We start from the raw sequence: 6074 nt of genomic DNA on the forward strand, positions 1-6074 counted from the left end.
GTTCATAATGACCCAGCTTTCAGTGTGCTTGAAGCATCAACTTCTGCTCAAGCAGCACATTGTTTGTAATATTTTTGTAGCTGCTGACTGAATCCTAGGTCATCTTTTCAGTTTTAAAAATAACGCATAATATTGACTATTTAATAATGCAGTGGAAAAACAATAATTATTGATCAGTGCAGATTTCTCACAAATCCGACTGTTGTTATACATTTCTGGCTACTGTTTGCTGACAGTAGTTAAGTAAAAAATAAGAGTAATCTCCTGCATGTAGTGAATCCATGTGCACATTGTAACGATGTGTAATCAGTGCACATTATAACACAATATATATTTTGCTTTGTATTTTTCTTCATAAAAATCTAATCTGCAGAGCATGTGACTGTCTTGCATATAGTGACTGTTCATCAAGCTCAAGAGATTAGTCACAGAGAGAGATTATCCAGCCTAACGATGTCTATATACAGTCTAAGCTGCACTAGCTAGCACAGCAGTAGTGGGAAGCTTTGCGCTGGACTGGAATGCACTCTTTCCTTCTTCTCTGTCTCTTTCAGCTCTCTCGAACCGCAAAGGTGTGTGACCAGACCTTTTTAGCAGTTGTATTTGGTCCATGTGACAAGTGCTCCAACGAGAAGCCCCTTAGGGCTGTTTACATCAAATCAGAACAACTCAGCTACTGCTCACTATGTGTGGAAATGGTACGTTATTGATTTTATCAGCCAGAATGTGGAAAGACTGCAAAAAACGGGGCTTAGATCTATTAATGGTCTGTTATGTTGGATTTTTCTGGACAGCAAATAAGCATTGCTAGGCCTATAGGCTGCCAAACACACACCTCTGCAGACACCTGGTGTTTCCACAAGCCTGCAACAGTGGTGGCCCCGGGGTTCAAGGATACTTTTTATGATTCTTGACCAGAAAATGGCCGTGAGCTTTTTCCCCTAGGGTACCGCATTCCTCAGCCGTGCAAATGTTACATGCCTGTCTAAACTCTGTGGTGTATGTGTGCAAGTCTGCTTGGCCTATGATCTTGATTGTTTCCCATTGCCTTTAACAGAACTTAAAAAAAAAGATTAAACCATTGCAATAAACTCATTCACTAGTGACTACAGGATATGAAGTTCATTTAGTCTGTCTTGATAAAAACAAGACACAAGTGAAGTGCTGTCAGAACTCCTTCGTGGCCCACATTTCATACCGAGACCAGGTTGTCTTGTATGCTATGTGCAGTACTCGGGTGAGAGCTGGAAGTAGCTACCATGAGGATAAGGTGGGAAAAGGTTGCGCAGCAGTGGCATGTCTTCTGTCACCATGTGTGTGCATCACCACAGAAGGTGGTAATGGGGGAGATTAGCAAACCTGCTAGCCTGACCAGCAGGTCCTGCCAGAATAGCTGCATGAAGAAGGGATGGTGTTGGAGGCTTTCTAATCTCCAGCAGTTACTGGTGAGGCAATATCCCACTCTCCTGGTAGGGAGCACTGTTCTACAGAGATCACAGTGGGGTTTTTTAAATGAAATACAAAGCTAAGGTCATGAACCTATGTGGCTACTGAAGAGCTGGTCTCCAAAACTCCTTTTGTAAACTTAAGAATTTTGTTGTCTTGATTGTACTCCAGCTTGGAGTAGTTTTGTTCTATCTCCCTCAACCACTGTGTATTATCCCTTGGAGAAGACATCCTTCACTGTTTCCCCCCAGAACTGCTCTCTACCATGACTGAGTAGGGTCCAATAGTTTGTTGCATTTGAGTGTCAGATGAAATGATCTCTGCAGGAATGCTAAAAGGTTTAACTAGCTGTGTTTACAAAACACTGTCTTACAGGCAGATGAGAGCACTGATTTGGTGGTTGTAGGTGGTGCGGTGTGTACAGTTCACTGGCTGATGCAGCACATCCTCATGCGTTACATTGTTTAGGAGGAAATTTAGATGTAATGACTGCAAGACAAAAGACAGTCCCTTCCCAGTTTATTTGCTTCTCCTGACTTTGAAATTGCTGCTTTGTTCAGGTCCTTCTTGGCCAACAGCCTATAAATAGCTATTTATCCGGTAAATTTTTGCATGACTTGATAAATGCATGCTGGAATTGCAGGAAACTGGCTGTTTGTTATTTACAGTTCCTGCAACTTTCTCCTTATTGTTCACATTATGGAAGTTAGACTCCTACCAACAGAAACAGCTGCGAGGTGGAAGCAGATTGAGACTTCAGGAAGAATTGCATCAGTACCTAACAGCCTGTTAGGCTTCCTATTAGCACTGCAGTAGGACCTTGGGCTTTCTTAGCTTGCTGCTTCATATTAATTTTGTAAAAGATTTAAAAACAAATATTCGGAACACAGAGAGCTCTTCGCACTAGCACTGAAATACACATGGGTAGGGAAATTGTATCCTTTTCTTTTTTAAATTGATTTTTTCAGAGCTGTGGGTATGTTTTGGCTTATATCAAAATGCAGACTATATCCTTGCCACAGTTGTGCACGTGTTTGTGGATGCATGTGCATAATGTGGTGTATAGTTGGCTGAGCCTTTTGCAACTTCCTAATTTGCACATGCAACTCCTAATTTCAGTCCAGCAGATGCACACATGCATTTTCATCAGTGGTCTTTGTGATTTCCCCAAAACCAACATATGTTGAGGGATAACAGAATTAGAAATTGCTGATTCCCAGTGTTGAGATCATCCTATTTCAATTGTTTGCCTTTTAAACAAAATAATCTTTTCCTCTGGGGTTTTGCCTGCTTTGGAGATTGGTGCTAATCAGTAGAAACTCAATCAGTGTTTGCCGATTTAGTCTCCCCACAGAAGTATTACTAAATTAGCTTACAATTTAAAAAGAGATCAGCTGGTGAATTAGTGAGAGTGAAAAACTTATTTTAAAGACCTAACTTTTGAGATACACAACAATTTGTGACACAATGTTAGACCCTCCATTTTCCCCAGTGTCCTTATTAACGGAACAGTACCAGCTTTCTTCCATGCATCCCCATCACTACGATCTGGTGTATTTGCCACGTGTGGAAGGTAGGTTTATGATAGCAGTAATGACTGGTTTTGCTACAGTTCTTGGTGATTAATGTTTCTGTAGCAGCTCCATAGAATAATGCTCTATAGAAAGCTGACTACTTTCAGAGTGGTTACCTCAAAATATATGAAGCCAAGGGTCAGCTTGCCTTTGCTCCATCGGGAGGAGTCAGAGAAAAAAGCTGTCTTGTATGAAGATGTCCTTATTTTGGGCAACTTGGAAGCTCACTGCTGCTGAGGACATAGCAGCCGGTTTGGAAGTGGTCAGCTTTCTGGGGAATGCTGGTGGTCAGTATGAAGCCACCGCAACAAATACTTTTATGTGCCAGTCATTACTGCACAATTAATGGATCATAACATTACAAAGTGGAGTGCAGCTACTTGTTACTGCTTTTCCATATATTCTGCATAGCATGCCTCCTGTGCAGGATGTTTTCACAGCCTTTTGCCCTGTGCTGATATGTTTTGAAACTCATCTGAAAGCAGAGACCAGACTAAGAGGACCTAATGCTTTATGCACTGCTGCTGACTGAACTGCCATTTCAGATTCAACGTGCCTTCAGCATAGTGAATTCTAATACTGTGTTAACAAATTATTTACTACTTACATTTTTTTAAGTGATCGCTAATACATTGTTAAAAGTACATTGCCTTCAGTATGGTTAGATTTTATGCAAAGAGAGAAACAAAAAAACTTGATTGTTTGCTAAATAGTAATACTTTTCTTTTTTAGTTGACCTAGTACAATGTTATCCTCTACATTAATCCCATCCTGGTTCACTTTATTTAAAGCTCCCAAATGGCCTTACTCTAACCTGTGTTTTTTGTATGATTAGCTAACGACTATATGGGTAGTTAAGCAGCTTGGTCAGATGAGCTAAATACTTTTTTTTTTTTTTTTTTTTAATTCAAACTAATTAAATACATGTTATGTATCACACACTTACATAGCTCACTCTAGAGGCTTCTCTTTCACCTCGTGGCTCTGCTTATCCCTGTCATCTTGGGACTAGTATTGTCTATCAGTCTGAACATGTATGGTTCCCAAAGACTCTCACCTTCCGTGCTGTTCTTTGTAGACTTTTTAATCCCATTCCCTAAGGCAGTGAGACTGTTCACATCAGTAAGGCAAGAAAGTCTGGGTTTTTCGGTCAGAACTGTGCCAACTATCTGACATAGAGGTGTTATCTAAGCCAAATTCCTCAGAGCTGATGCGTTCCTATCAAGGCAAAGAAATTTCCTATGTTTTTTGTTGGATTTAAGTTCTGGGCCTCTTCACACTTATCAGGTGTCAGAAATAGGGCCTTTGTCATAGATTAAAATCCCTCAAAAATGAAGTTTCTTCTTCAAAATCTTCCCCTGCCACTCCCCCAGGACACAGCTGCATTGTTGAGTTTAATATAAGTAGGTTTAATTTTTCAGACATGGAGATAGCACACGAGAAGCTTCCTGTCACTTTCCTGCTAAAAGGTGCTTTTTTTGTTCTTTTGGTATCACTTTAAAAATACTGAATTTTTATTTCCTTGGCACTGTCAGTGTGCTGGAAGGCATTTCCAATGTGCTGTTTACTCTGAGGGGCTTTGAAGGATATTCCCATTCCAGCAGTACTGAACAGTACAATAGTGAACTCTGTAGATTATACTACCTACTTTTTCTTTTGTGATACGGAATGTAACTGGATCAATTCAGTTCAGGGTTCAAAATCAAGTTCAGGGTTGCCTACATGGCCATCAGGCTGGTGGGGTTAAGTCACATCAGTTTCTGTGGACTAGAAACGTATCCACTGCGTTTGACTCTCCAGTGAAGTAGCCCAGCTCCTGCCTGCGGATCCATTGACTAAGGGAGACCTTGAGCCAGACCAGGGCCTGAATGCAGCCTCCAGCCTGACAGGGAAGAGCTCAGCAGCTCTGCCCTGCATCCCAGTCGGACAGTGACACTGCTGCTAAGCCCACTGTGGGAAAGGACTTTTATTTTCTTCGGGACCCACACTGTGTCCAGGATGTGCCCAGAGTCTAAACAGCAGCTGCAAACACGTATTTTCTTATCTCCCTTTCCAATCTTGGCACATCTCCAGGTTGAACAACAATAGCCATTGGATTGTCTATTTTCTGGCTAAAGGGAGACAATGGGAGTCAATGTGAGCAAAGTTACTCCGTGTAGATCGAGGACAATTACTGTAATAAGAAGAGGACAGGACGTTTTCAAGGAACTCCCCTTCCAGGGAACAAAAAGCCGCAAGGCCATGTGCCACAGCTCTTTCTCTGGAAACATCAGCTGTTCCCTGTGCCCAGCACAGGCTCCCAGTCTGTACTGGCGCAGGGCCTGCAGAGCCAGGGAGCTGTGCCCCAGGCTCACGCCAGCGCCACAGCGGAGGGCTCTTCCTTCCCTTCGGGGTTTTGGAAACTGGTCCCTTTCAAGGGCTGGGAAGGGGACAGACCCCAATGTGCTTATCTGTGGGCAGGGGAAAGAGGGGGCTGGTTTAAGGGGGAAAAAAAACCCTGGTAACACAAAATTTACAAATGAGGAATTCAAACCACAGTAGAGAGAAGGGTTCCCACCACTGCATCTGTCCTGCTGGCACCGGAGCTGGGCCAGAGACCTTCTGAGTGACGGAGGCGCCCAGCCACCCCTACCCATGGGGTAAAGGGAATGGTGGAGCTGAGCTGGGCTTCCCAAAGCCTGGACAGAATCCGTCTTCCCAGTCTCGTATTTTAAAATGCTATTGGGGTGACCGATGACTTTTTTTTTCTGCTCCCCGCACAGCGTGTGCAACTTGGTACAAACAAGTTTGGGTACAAAGCAGAAACGCCCTTTTGCCCGTGTTTCTGGGGAAACGAGGCCTTTGGGCTGTGCGGCAGCTGCCCGCTGGTGGCAGGAGGGGGGCAGGCGGCGAGGCCGGGGCCGGCTGCCGCCCGGGGCCCGCGGGGACGCTGAGCCTGCCCTGCCGCCTCGGGCCGGCGCTGACGGCCGCTTTCCCGCCCGGTGCCGGTCGGTGCCGGCCGCAGGGGGCCGGGGGAGCGCCCAGCCCGGCCCTGGACGTCAGCGCGGGGAGGGG

This window comes from Platalea leucorodia (assembly GCF_965183815.1).
Source record: "Platalea leucorodia genome assembly, chromosome: 9".
In the NCBI taxonomy this organism is placed as follows: Eukaryota; Metazoa; Chordata; class Aves; order Pelecaniformes; family Threskiornithidae; genus Platalea; species Platalea leucorodia.